Below are 13,474 nucleotides of genomic sequence, written 5' to 3'. Positions count from 1 at the left end.
GCCCCACACTGGGGGCCAATTGGGAAGAGGCCAGTTTATAAGTCAATCAAAGCTTCTTACTCCAATCCTCCCCGCGTATCCCTCCCCCCTTCCCACATTGTTCCTTGGTGTGTGTGTGGGGGGGGAGGGTCTTCCATTCCCTTGAGAGCTGTTGTGAGCTCAGGAGAGAAATTTGGAAGCTGGCAGAAAAGCAGAACCCTAGAAGACTATGAGAGCCAGCGCTCGAGCTGCGCCTGTCTCCCCGCCTTTCGCCTCTGCCCCAGCTTCTCTTTCGCACAACCTGCATTTTTTTTTTGTTTCACTTCAGTATTTAAAAGGCTTGTAATTTGATGGTTTTAATTTGTGGTTATAAATGACCTTTTATTTAGAAAAAAAAAAAAGAGGCAGTTGCTTCCGAGAGTGGATGACTCATGCAGCCCTGGGTGACGCTGTGAGTTGCCTCCTTCCGACTGACGGCTACTGCCCGGGTAAAGGGGCTGTGGCTGAAAGGGTGGTCAGGAGACAATTGAGAGCCTCTCGTGGAGGGGATGTAAGTAGGCGTACAGCGATGTGAAGCCAGTAGGAGGGCCCAAGAGGGACAGTTGGGCAGGGAAAGGATTGAGCCTAACCCGCAAACCCTTTTTCCTCGGCCCCGGAAGATGGACCTGTGCTGGGCTGACTGTACGGGAGGACCAGTGGGTGGCATGAGGCAGCGTGTGTGTGGGATCGCCAGATTCAACAGAAGCATACAGGATGCCCAGTTAAATTAGAATTTGAGATACACAGTGAATCATTTTGAAGCTAAGTTTGCCCCGATTGTGTCTGAATTCACACTTGATTTTAGTTGATGGTGTTTCTCTTCGACTGTCCACCCAACATTTGGATAGTCCTGTGAGACCTCTTTAGTGAGGAGAAGGCCAGGCGGAAGGCGTTGTGGTTGACAGGCTCTTAGTTGGTGGAAAAGTTAATGTCCCCAGCCTCCACCTCTCCATGGAGAATGCACCATAGGACCTAACTGCTGGCTTCCGTCTGGTGTTTGACTCAGCTGGCAGAAAGGACCTCCTCAGAGGAATGCAGGCTGACAAAGACTCCTAGAGTTTTCTTCTAGTTAGAGACTTGGGAGAAGCGTCAGTCACCTGTTCTACCATCTTGGTTTTATAAGGAAGCTGAGGGAGGACTCATGCAGCAGTGGCCACGGAAGCCTCAAACAGAGTCAGGATTTCTTCAGCCCTCGCTGAGTTCTTTCAGTGGTGGTGACTCATTGGATTCTTAGTGACACTCCTGAGAGTCCATATAACAGGAAGAGCTCCTTTGTGGTCACAGCCCTGCTGTGTTAAGTACTTTGTAGGTGGCTATTGTGTTAAGTACTTCATAGGTAGCTCATTGTTGCTAGGTAACAAAGACTAGGGACTGTAAGCAGTCTTTCTTTGTCCTGCCAGCCAGCTCCCAAACAATGACATGGAGACTTCTTAATTATAAAAGCTCTGTCTTAGCTCAGGCTTGTTTCTAACTAGCTCTTATAACTTTTTTTTTAATGCATGCTAACACATGGTATGTGGCTTTTGTCTCTCCTCTGGCATGTCCTGCTTCCTCTGTGTCTAGCTGGCGACTCCCCCTTTCTTCTCCTCAGAACTTTTGCTGTCCAGAAGTCCCACCTATAGCTCCTGCCTAGCTGCTGGCCATTTAGCTTTTTATTAAACCAATCACAGTGACAGGCCTTTACACAGTGTTATCAGATATCTCACAACAAGGGACCAGAATTGAAGTGGTTATCACTCGTGACAGTGGGTGTAATATGGGATGTGTTCATGTATGTTTCCGAAACCTAGACGCTCAGTGACGTGAAAGTGAAACTTGAGAGTCTGCTTCCCTTCTGGGTCACCAAACACATCCAGTGGTTCTGCAGTGCAGTCTCAAATCCCATACGGGACAGAAAGCTGACGGAGCTGTCGTTCTGTGGAGCTGGGAAGAAAAGAACCCCTCGGGGGTAGAGTGGCTGAGGTGGCTCTTTCCAGAAGGTTTGACCCTCAGGAATGTGAGTTTTTGTGCCTAAACACATGTGGTTGAGAACTAAAGAGTTTGTTGCCTCTGTATTCTGTATTCTTGGGCCTGTGATGTCTCTTCTTGGACTTTTAATGCCACAGGAATGAAATGTTCTTTTAAAGTTTATGTGGTTTACTTTAGCAGCTTTTGACATAAACTGTAGATTTGAGGGAGAAGGTCCCAGTGAGACCAGTAACCATATCCACACTGCAGTGTGCGTTCAGGAGCTCAGCTTGTGGGAAACTATTTAGAGGGGGGAAAGGTCGCTCGTGGGAAAGATGATCGTTTTTTTGCTTTTTTTATTTTTTGTGGTTTGTCCTATTCCTAATTTGATATATGTTTTCTGGTATTTCCTTAGAAAGTAAATATCCAATATCGATGCAGTGCTCTTTGGGAAGACGGAATTCTGTGTTTATCTGTCTTTCGTGGTTTTTGTCTTTGGCTAATCCTACATTTAGACTGGTGACTACAGAAATTTAAATTATCCTTGGCATGTTGCTTCGTTATTATTGCAGGAGTGATACTATTTAACGTTGGACAGGGACACCCCAGTGTTCAGGGTCTTCGAGTGGCCTTCGTCTCTGGGGTTTTGTTCCACACCTGCCCCAGTTATCAGTGTTTTAAGACATTACTGCCGTCCATGACAGTGGTTCTCAACCTGTGGGCCGTGACTCCCACTGGGGTCACATGCCAGGTATTTACAATTCATAACAGTAGCGAAATTACAGTTATGAAATAGCAACAAAAATAATTTTATGATTGGGGATCCCCACAACACAAGGGGTCACAGCCTTAGGATAGCTGAGAACCACTGTTCCATGACCTTAGCAACACATGACTTCCCTTGCCAGGCTGGAGAAGATGAAACAAATTATGAAATTAAACTGAGGATATGATGGTGGAAACTGGCTGGGATCCTAAAGACTGTGTAGTTTATAATCCTTACTTACAAATGCTTCCAATGAAGCCCAGATAGCACAGATAATTGAATGACAGTTTTCATAGGTACTAAGAATCACCTGAATTAGAAAATCCTAAAAACATGAATTGGCCCAAAAAGATTGCTCCAAGAAATGAAACAGTAGCCTATGCTCAGACATTTTAGTGGAAGCGGATATTTTGATGCTCCAAGGTAGATGATTCTGGGAACAGTTTTGCTGGAGAAAGCTGGAGTAGAAGCAGAGGTAAATGATTTCTTCTGTTTTAGAAGACCTTCATCGGGATTCTGGTCACCTGGGTTGAGAAACCTAAGAGTTTTACTGAAACCGTCCGAAGAGATGGCTCAGCGGTTAAGAGTTTTTTACTCAGCGCCAACTGCAAGTCCATCTTGGTACGCAGTAGTTAGTCTTGCCTTTTTACCTGCCAAGTTGGCTGCAGACACTTTGAGCCTTGAGACTTGGTCAGTGTTTGCCTCGTCTCTTGTCACCTGCACAGAATGTCTAACCTGAGCTCCCCTAGGGCCCAGCAGATCCGTGCTGGGGATGGTAACTAAAGCCCGGGCAGAGCCTTTGCTGTGTGTCTGCTGCGGGAAGGCTGTCTGCAGAACACGCACAGATTCCTAGCAGCAGCGGATTTGAGAGGAAGTCGACACTGTCAAGAGGTGCACACGCCAGGCTGTGTTTTTGTCACCGTCTCAGACACAGTTTCCTCGTTCATCCTGGGGCACTGGAGACACCCGGACTCACTGATAATTCAGAGCAAATGGTGTGTTCCCAGGCACCTCTGCAGCTGGCGTGGAACATTTCTGCAGCCAACATGTTTTTTCTATAAATACTTGTTCAGCTAAACTATACTCTGTAAGAATTGTCATTTGTTCTGCTCCAAGACGAGGAGAGACAATTCGATCTGTGTAGAAGAGGGTTAAAAGCCGAGTTTGCAGAAATGCCAGGCACAGATGCGTTGTCCCACTGGACGATAGCCTGCTCACTGGGGGACCTGCTGCATCATCCTTTCAACTGAAATTCCCACTTTTGTCTTGATATTTTTGGAAGTAGATGGATGGTATTAACTTCTGCTCTGGTAGTGGTGGTGGGGGGAATGGAGCAGTATGGTGACAGATTTGGAAAACCCGACTGCAGTCGGTACTGTTGTGGACAATAGTGAATTCCTCCCGCAGCTGACTCGGTTTTCTGTGTAGCCTCCTCCTCCCTTCATCTCCTTCGTTGTCCCTTTGGTAAGGTTTGTTCCTGCCTCCTGCTCTACTCCCTGAGTGATGCTGAGGACCTGGGTGCAGAGCCAGCTGGCTGGAAAGCTTGTTCCCTCCCTGTCTTTCCTACCCTTTGCCTCGTTTTCAACCCTGCTGGGGTGATGTCTCATTACTTGAAAGAAAATTAAAAAGCATTTTACATTGCTTAATACAGATCACTAATTGAAGCTCTCCTAAACCCAAGGAATTTATTCTTTCATTGATGTGTGCATCACTCCTATTAACATTAATAAAGTTGTTCAGAATCAAAGAGCTGGCAGAAACCCATAATAGAGATCCATTTTGATCCTGCTGCACACAGAGTGACTCATACCCACAGGGCATCAACGAGCATTTTAAAGATAATTTTTACAACTCCCTTTTAAAAAGTGGAGCAGTTACTGAATTTATCCTAGCATGCTCATCATGCCGGCTCATCATGCCTTTCAGAATTGGGCTTGACTGTTGCCATGGATGTAGTTGCCCCGCCCAGGGTACAAATTGCAAGCTCTGTCCATTTCGCCTGCGGCTGCTGTGCCTACTCATTTGCACTGGGGAGCTGGAGTTCAGGAGGCTCAGACAAAAAGGATGTAGGGGCGGAGGAAGACGGCAGGCTGACCTCCATAGCCATCTCTGTCCATTCATCTCAACATCCACAGCCACTCGTGTGGCATCATGAAGCATAGGCAGGAGGATAGGGCTTCGGTTTCTCATTGCTGTGGAGCTTTCCAGTTCCTAGTCCTTACTGGAGCAGAGGGAGCACAAAGAATCTGAGTTTGTGAAAAATAGGTCCTTAACTTCTGCCTCAACTACCAGGACCCAGGAGTTAAGGTGACCTCTTTGCCAGGGTCTGGGCATTTGCCCACTTGTGCGCATACACTCAGTGAGCAGAATCAGCTTCCTCACAGAGCATCACGGGCAAGTCTCTGTCCCCCTCTACCATACCCTGCCCAGCTTCTCTCCTCTACCTGTCTGTAGCAGGGAATTGATGGATATAAATGTTCCTGATAATTAGAAAATGAACTGGGCTGGGGAGAGCAACAGGTGCTGTCTGGGAGGCAGAGGCAGGTAGATGTCTTGAGTTGGAGGCCAGCCTGGTCTGCAATAGTGAATTCCAGGCCAACAAAGCAAACAAACAAAAATGTTGCTTTAGGAAAAAAAAAATCTTAAAAGGTGGGAGGGAAAGTCCAGAGGCCTTCTCAGAGTTCAAAGTGCCAGCCACAGCTGGGTTGGTCCCCAGCTGACTGCATCACAATTGTGCCAGTCCCCTGCTGCAGCCCTAGAGCTGCCCTGAGAATGGGGGTGCACTTTCCTTCAGCTTTGAAATCCCTTCCTTTTCTTATCTGTTAAAGGAAATGAGTTTTCCTATGATTGCTAATCTGAATATGTAGAAGAAAAAAAGTATGTAACTCCCCCTTTCCACCTAGCCTCATTTCCTGGCTCTTAAAGAGTGAATGTAAATTTCCCAAGGAAGGAAGCAACATTGCCTATCAGATCCATGTGGAATCCATTGAGCACTGGAAAGGTAAAAAACAAGCCTGGAATACTTTGCATTTATCCTGCACCACAGTGCTTCAAACTGGGTCAGAATTATCCTTGTTTTACAAATGAGGCAGCTGGAAGGAGAGAAATGAAGCCAGCCTCTCTGGGGCCACATGTCCTGGCTGTGTCAGAGCCTCCTGAGGATTGCTACCCAGCTCCGCCCCTCCCTGCATCCTGCTGAGAGCTGGTGCAGAGGACCAGCAGCAGCCCTGTGGCTCATTTGTTCCCAGAGACCTGATTCGACCTTCTGGTACCTACCTCACAGGGTGCCTGAAGCACAGCCAGCACTCGGTGTATTTGTTAAATGAATATGTTGTCACTGCCGAAGAATTCGTTACAATCACCCATTGCACCCTGGTGATGGCTTTGGCCACTTTTGAATCTATTTTGAAACCTCTTTGCAGGTGAATTTAGAAATATGTATTAGGGCTGGTGAGATGGTTCAGCCGGCAAAGGCACTTGCAGCCAATCCTGGCAACCTGAGTTTGTTCCCCAGAACCCATGTGATAGAAGGAGAGAACTGACTCCCACATAAGTTGTCGTCTGATCTACACACAAACACACCATGGCACACATGCACCACCAAACACATAATAAAAATGAAATAACAGTATTTCACACCCAAGGTAGTGCTGAAATTGATTGACGGCCAAGCTCCTCACAAGTCCCAGGTGACCAGTAGAACTGGAGCGGTAAGGTAGAGAGGCATGGCTTCTCTTTGATGTAAACTTCTAGAATAAAATTTTAAAATGTTCTTGGCTTTACAGTCTTCAGTGTAGGCAAGGTGGTAAGCTACAAAGAAATGAAAATATTTCTTAGTCACACCCATATCAAGATAACAGTGTTATGGTGTCATTATTTCCTGTGTGTATGCTTTGATCTTCTTTCTTCCATTTCATATTCTAATTTTCTAATATGATTAAAGTGCTATGATGTTTTTTGTTATGTGAATAGACTATGTAACCACGCACTATACTCTTACTGTGCCTTTAAGAATTCTTATAGTTAATATTGTAAGTAGCATCATTGTAAATGTTCTGGCATCAGAGAATTTGCTTCTCTGGTTACTTCGTGATGCAAGAATAGGCTTGAGTAAATAAGAACACAAACGTTTGATACATAAAAATATTCTAAGTGAAAATTTAGAAGAAAAACGCTTTTATCCTTCATAAAGTAAAAATAAGTTGGGGAAGTACTTCGGCCGCTTACTAGCAAGGCCCAGGGACCAACTCGCAGTCCCACAAAAATTAATTTACCAGAAATTTCTTATCTTCCTTCTTCCGTCTGTGTAATGTCTGCAATTTCATTGGCCTGTGTCTTCAACACATATGAATTTTGCTTGTCACCAGCCTTACTTATAGTGTGCTTGTAACCTACATGGTAAAATCCTGTTTCCAAGGGTTTTCTCACACATGTGATGGCCGTGATGCCCACGTTTCTCGCTGTTTTGTTTGCTGTTGTATCCCTGACTCTCTGGCCAAGGTCTGACACACGGTGCCCACTCAGTCAGTACTTACTGGATGTATGAGTAAAAAACATATTCTCCCCGCTTCCTCCCCTCTCTCTTCCCTCCCATCCTTCCTCCCATCTTCCCTCCTCCTCTTGTTCCCCTATGCACTCCCAGACATGCAGTTATTCCTTTATATTGGCAATACGTGTACCAGTTCAAAGGAGAGTTTATAGTAGTGGAGAGCGTACCCCAAAACCTGGCCAATGGGAACATCAAGTCCTAGGCTTGCAGCTCTCCACAAATTTATAATCTAACATATAGCAACTTAATTCATTTCTTCCGGCTCCCATTTTTTTTAACTTGCAAACCAGTGCTAGAGCCCATGCATCTGATAGGCTAGACTGAAGCCCAGCACAGAACCTGGCAAGTAATAAATATTCAGTAAATAGTAGCTGTTTTCTCTTATTCATTCTCAGCAACAACCTGTTCTGAACCTTGAGCTATGACCTATGTCCCGGGGCCACAGAGATTAATTCATGATGAGAAGCTGCGTAGGCTTTGAGGCAAATTCACCCGGCTTATTCTTTTTGTGCTTTTTTGTCGTTGTCAGCTGAAGCCATGAGCTGTGACTCGTCAAGTAGGTTTGCTGTGAGGACACGTACCAACGTGCCTCAGCTAATTCACTATAGCCTCCGGCTAGACCCAATGACAACATCTCTCTGGTAGTGATTTTGTTACCATGTATGCGTTTATGTATGTGCTTCTCTCCCTCGAGCAAGGTGTTTGGCAGTTTTAAATGTTCTGCCAGCACAGAACTTAATACTTTGTCCTCTTATGTGTCTGTCATATGCACGTATGGCTGGAAACCATTTTCCTCTGAGCAGTCCCGTGGATGTGCGTCCCTAGCTATATCCTTGAATTTTTGTCTTTCATTTAATTCAAGAAATGGTAGGTGTAACTATTGAATTTTATAGTTTGCTTCCCACGGGTTGAAAGACAGCTCTAGCGGGTTGTGTCTCTTACCTGGATGGGGGATCGGCACCTGCTTTAGGGTTTGCTTTTGATTTGTCACAGAGATGGTTTCAGAGGCATGGGGTGCTAATGAGCGGGACAGCCTTCTGCAAACTTAGCGATTTTTTAGTTCAGGACCTGCACACGTTTTCTGCAAAGGCCAGATTATAAATATTTCCATCTTTGTGGGCCATACGGACTCCTCGGAGACAGCTCTGCTATTGTCATTTGAAAGCCGCCCCAGACAAAACACAAGCAAACGGGCGTGGCGATGTGCCAATACGTTTGCTTTTATCAACGCTGAAATTTGAGTTTCTTTTATTTTCCAGCCATTGAAAAATGTCAAAACCCACTCAATTCATGGGCCATCCAAAATCAAATCAGACCTTCCCACAGCTGTGGCTTGTGACTCCCTTGCATAGCGGCGGGACTCAGTCTTCCAACTGAAAGGCTCTTAAAGGAACTGGCCTGGGTGGCTTTGCTCTGTCCATATAACTCTGAACTGATTACTGCATTTGATTTCTATCATTCATCTCCATTTTCAGAATTCATGATAAAAAAATTGCTTGAAAAGCTCATGCTATTCTTCTATCAAGAGAACTTCAGCTAGGGACTGGGGGGGTAGGGTTGAACTTATAATACCATCGTCCACCAGAAAGCTTATGCAAGAGCTTGAGGCGAGAGGTGCTCCTCTTTGGGGTAGCAGCTTGAGGCGAGAGGTGCTCCTCTTTGGGGTGACAGCTTGAGGTGAGAAACGCTCCTCTTTGAAGTGACAGAACTTGAGGTGGGAGGTGCTTCTTTTTGGGGTGACAGAGCTTGAGGCGAGAGATACTCCTCTTTGGGAAGTGGGGTGAGTTGGAGGTGCACAGATCTCTACACTGTGGGTGGGGAGAGCAGAGCATCTCTGGGACCACTCTCAAAGCACACACAGTATGTAGGGTCTGTGGGATAGAGCCATTGTGTGTGTCTCACTTCCTCTGCAGGTGGCCCTCATTCTTAGGGTGCTGGCCTAGTTATGGGAATGAACCTCTCCTCCAGAAAGTCCTAGAAACGAACTGTCCGAAAAGGCCAGTCTGTTTGGCCTCCTACACACCAGGATCTCCGGGACTATGTGTGATGATAGCCGGTTGACTATCAGATGACCAGAAGACTGACATCAGGGTGTCCCCAAACCAGAGAGCCTCCTCTCCCTCTCCATGGAGGTCAGCCAGCACTGCCCCCTTGGAGATGTTTCACCCATCCATGCCCTGTGGTGGAGGCAGGAATGGGCTGGTCTCTGCTATGGTTCTCGCCAGGGTCTTCTATGCACCTGAAGATGGAAATGCCTTTTTTTTTTTTTTAAAGATTTTTTCCTTCTAGGATGTTGCAAGCTATAAACCAAGGTTCCAGAAAAACATTTTTTGATGTATATGATGTTGGCCTTGAATAGCCAAATTTTTACTTAAAACTCAATTAAGATAAAGACAGACTAGTGGGTGTTACTGTACTGAAACTGCCTGCTGCATGCCGTCCTCACTTAACAATCTAAAATGTCTTTACCATGATAGTCATCTTAAGTGAATAAAACACGCAGTTTAATGAAATGGCACTTTGAAGCTTTTAGCACTGTAAATCTTCAGCTCATCTTATCTTGTTTAAATTAATTTGCAGTGTTCCTCCGCTTTCCCGTGCTCAGGAGAGCTCTGTTTTGTTTCTGATTTCTTTGGGCTAGCGCCAAGAATTCTAGGAGTTTTAATGGAAGTTTTGTGTTCTTGCATGAGAAATGCAGAGAGTAGGTAAGTGCAGGGCTGGTGGATTTTTCAGGGGAGCTCAACCCTTGTTAGCAACAGCCGATGGGAGAGAAGTCACTGAGAGGCTGCCAACTTCTAGGCCCCTCTAGTCTCTAGCAGGGAACTCCACCAAGTGTAGTCAGCAACGGCACTTTTAAACCTCAAAGGTTGGTTTTTATCTATTAGAAGTTTTATATGAATAAAACATGCCTCTGCTTTCATGCTGCTGTGTGACGGGGTTGTATATGACTGTATCAGAATCCATTCAGCGCTTCTGTAGTTGTTTTAAGTTGTTTCCAGAGTGCCTCAGAGGACAGACATATTCGGTACTGTGTAGGATGTACCCCTGGGGGTCAGATCCTAAGTCTGAGGAGATGTCCTTCCCTGTGTGAGCATACTCACCTGCACTGGATGAGAAAGTCCCCATGAACACACCCATTTCCTCGCCAGCCTTCCCGATGTCTGTCCTGGTTAGCTTAGCCAGTCTGGCCAGAACATGCTAGTGTAGTCCATTGTGATTTGGGTTTTCTTTGGTGATTAAATTAAAACATTTTAAGTATGCATTGGCTATTTCCTGATTTTCCTTCTCGGCTCTTTACCTATTTCCTACTGGATTGTCCGCAGTGTATCTGTCAGACATGTGCTATAATTGCCTCCTCCTCCTTGCCTTTTGATTTTATTGATGTCATTCCATGATGTCGCAATTTTACTATAATTACAATTGAGGTATTTTTTTCTTGGGTAGTGCATTTTTTTGTACAGATCTAAAAATCTTTACCTGCTGGAGAATGTGAAGGGGTTCAATGAATTGTTTTCTTTTCTTTGGCTGTTTTTAATCCTACCATCTATCTATAATTTTTCTGCAGAGTTGTCTTCTAGGTACTGATATTTTGTGCATTTGCTCCCTGGGGCTGCAGTAACAAGCATAACAAAACCCGGGCCTTGAGGTAGCAGATGGGAGTCCTCTCAGAAAGGTCATCTAGAGGCCAGAAGTTCTAACCTGAGGGGTGATCAGGGCAGTGCCCCCTGAGGGGTGAGGTGTGAGCCAGGCAGTGCCCCCTGAGGGGTGAGGTGTGAGCCAGGCAGTGCCCCCTGAGGGGTGAGGTGTGAGCCAGGCAGTGCCCCCTGAGGAGTGAGCCAGGCAGTGCCCCCTGAGGGGTGAGGTGTGAGCCAGGCAGTGCCCCCTGAGGGGTGAGGTGTGAGCCAGGCAGTGCCTCCTGAGGAGTGAGCCAGGCAGTGCCCCCTGAGGGGTGAGGTGTGAGCCAGGCAGTGCCTCCTGAGGGGTGAGGTGTGAGCCAGGCAGTGCCCCCTGAGGGGTGAGGGGTGAGCCAGGCAGTGCCTCCTGAGGGGTGAGGTGTGAGCCAGGCAGTGCCTCCTGAGGGGTGAGGTGTGAGCCAGGCAGTGCCCCCTGAGGGGTGAGGTGTGAGCCAGGCAGTGCCCCCTGAGGGGTGAGGTGTGAGCCAGGCAGTGCCCCCTGAGGGGTGAGCCAGGCAGTGCCCCCTGAGGGGTGAGCCAGGCAGTGCCCCCTGAGGGGTGAGCCAGGCAGTGCCCCCTGAGGAGTGAGCCAGGCAGTGCCTCCTGAGGGGTGAGCCAGGCAGTGCCCCCTGAGGGGTGAGGTGTGAGCCAGGCAGTGCCCCCTGAGGGGTGAGCCAGGCAGTGCCCCCTGAGGGGTGAGGTGTGAGCCAGGCAGTGCCTCCTGAGGGGTGAGCAGGGCAGTGCCTCCTAAAGCTTGCTGGGCAGAGTCCTCTGCTTGCTGCTGGGGGAGACTGGCAGGTCTTCCTCGATCCCACTCCTTGGGTTCCTGCTGCAGCGCTTGGATCTTGGTCTCCCTTAGTACATGGCCTTCCCTGGGAGTCTCTTTGGGTCCATTTCCTTCTTATTTAAGGCACTAAATAAATAAATAAACCTTCCACTGGGTCTATTCTATATAACATCTCTACATCTTCAGCCATTTTGTTTCCAAGTAAGGTCTTTCCATTGTGAGGTCCTTCGATGTCAGGATTTCCCAGCATATCTTTTGGGGAGAGTCAACTTAATACCTTCAGTGAACTGAGCACCGTGCACTCTGTCTGTTTTAGACTGTTTTATTTTGTTGGTCTATTTGAGTGTGCATGTACAAATGACTGTCCATGTCCAAATAACCACTGTTATTCTATGGTGAATCTCCATATCTGATAAAGTCTTGTTTTCTTTTTCAGGATTTTTCTTTCTTTTGATCCTTTGTATTTCCTGATAATTTCTGTTTATTGATTCATTACAGAAAAAAAAGTATCACCTGTCTTTTTTATTTAAAATTAAATTAAAGGTTCAGTTTGTGAGAGAATGGATGTCTAAAGAGCCCTGAGATTTCCACGTTCTGTAATCCTTCAGTCCTTCTGCTTGTTCAGAGAGCTCCCCAGTGGGCCCAAGCTCCTCCCTGCCGGTCCCAAGCTCCTCCCCGCTGGTCCCAAGCTCCTCCCCACTAGGCCCAAGCTTCTCCCCCACTGGTCCCAAGTTCCTTCCAACTGGTCCCAAGCTTCTCCCAACTAGTCCCAAGCTCCTCCCCCACTGCTCCCAAGCCACTGGGCCATCTCTGCAGTCCTGGTAATAGGTTGTCTTTCGATGAAGATTTGTTAAAAGCAAAGAAGGAAAGAAGGAAAGCTTCTTCTTTGTATTCACGCCATTAAGGGTTTTTCCCCCCCCCAAGTTTACTACACTTACCAGGGTCGAGATTGAAATTAATCTCATTGATTCCAGAGCTGGGTAAATAAAACAAGTACTTCAGATGTTCTGTTTTTTATGGGAGGTTTGCTGGTTTAAAATGTGGCCTCTTCTGGGATGGTTAAAACAAGCTCTTAGTAAAGAAGAAGTTAGCACAATGCTGGATAATCAATGCTGTAACTGCGAACCTTAACATGGGCTGTAAGAGACGTTGGGCTAAGCTTTGGGTATTGGATCAGATGGAAAACTAGATCTCTAGTTGTCAGTGCCCTTGGCCTGGAGATGGTTCTGTGGGAAAACTGATCTGTTCCACTATTTAGTTATGAGAATTTAGTAGAAGCGTTGAAAGTGTGCATGTGTGTGTTCTGGGTCTGTGAGAGACATACTGGGTCCTGGTACTGAAAAGAGAATTTAAAATTATAAGATTTTTTTAAACATTCCATCTACTCTCAATCCTGATATGGTCACCACCCACACCCCAGGTTGTGCATGATTTGCTGTTACCTCCATTCTGAGCTGCTTGTGAAATCACGCAGACGTGCCTTCCTCAGCCGTCCCTGGAGCCACCCCGGTGTCTCTTCAGGAGAGCTAGGGGACATGCTCAGCAGGTGCATCAGAGCAGTGCAGTGTATCTAATCCTGACTAGATTGCGCATCCTAGACATAGCTTGACCTAAAAGGGCAGCTCAGAAACAATTCGCATTTGCTATAAAACAGGATTTGCTTCGTTTTCTTGTTCTACCTGCTGCCTGATGTGCTTTCAGGACTGGCAAGAAAGATGGGGTGATTGCACACA

The 13,474-nt window shown here is 46.6% G+C and overlaps 1 protein-coding gene across 6 annotated transcripts in view; it reads left to right on the top strand.

Moving 5' to 3' along the window:
• Fyn (FYN proto-oncogene, Src family tyrosine kinase) overlaps positions 1-13,474 on the top strand; it is a 203,793-nt gene that overhangs the window by 72,025 nt on the left and 118,294 nt on the right. The window contains exon 1 of one of the 6 annotated variants that reach the window (XM_075945342.1): positions 1,996-2,014. The exons of the other annotated variants lie outside the window; for them this stretch is intronic. The gene's annotated coding sequence lies outside the window, so the exon portion shown is untranslated. Of the gene's footprint in view, positions 1-1,995; positions 2,015-13,474 lie in introns of those variants that run through there. 6 annotated transcript variants of the gene reach the window in all.

This window comes from Microtus pennsylvanicus, chromosome 1, assembly GCF_037038515.1.
Source record: "Microtus pennsylvanicus isolate mMicPen1 chromosome 1, mMicPen1.hap1, whole genome shotgun sequence".
In the NCBI taxonomy this organism is placed as follows: domain Eukaryota; kingdom Metazoa; phylum Chordata; class Mammalia; order Rodentia; family Cricetidae; genus Microtus; species Microtus pennsylvanicus.
Note: the sequence above shows the minus strand (reverse complement) of the source record. Positions and strands in the feature narration are given on the sequence as shown.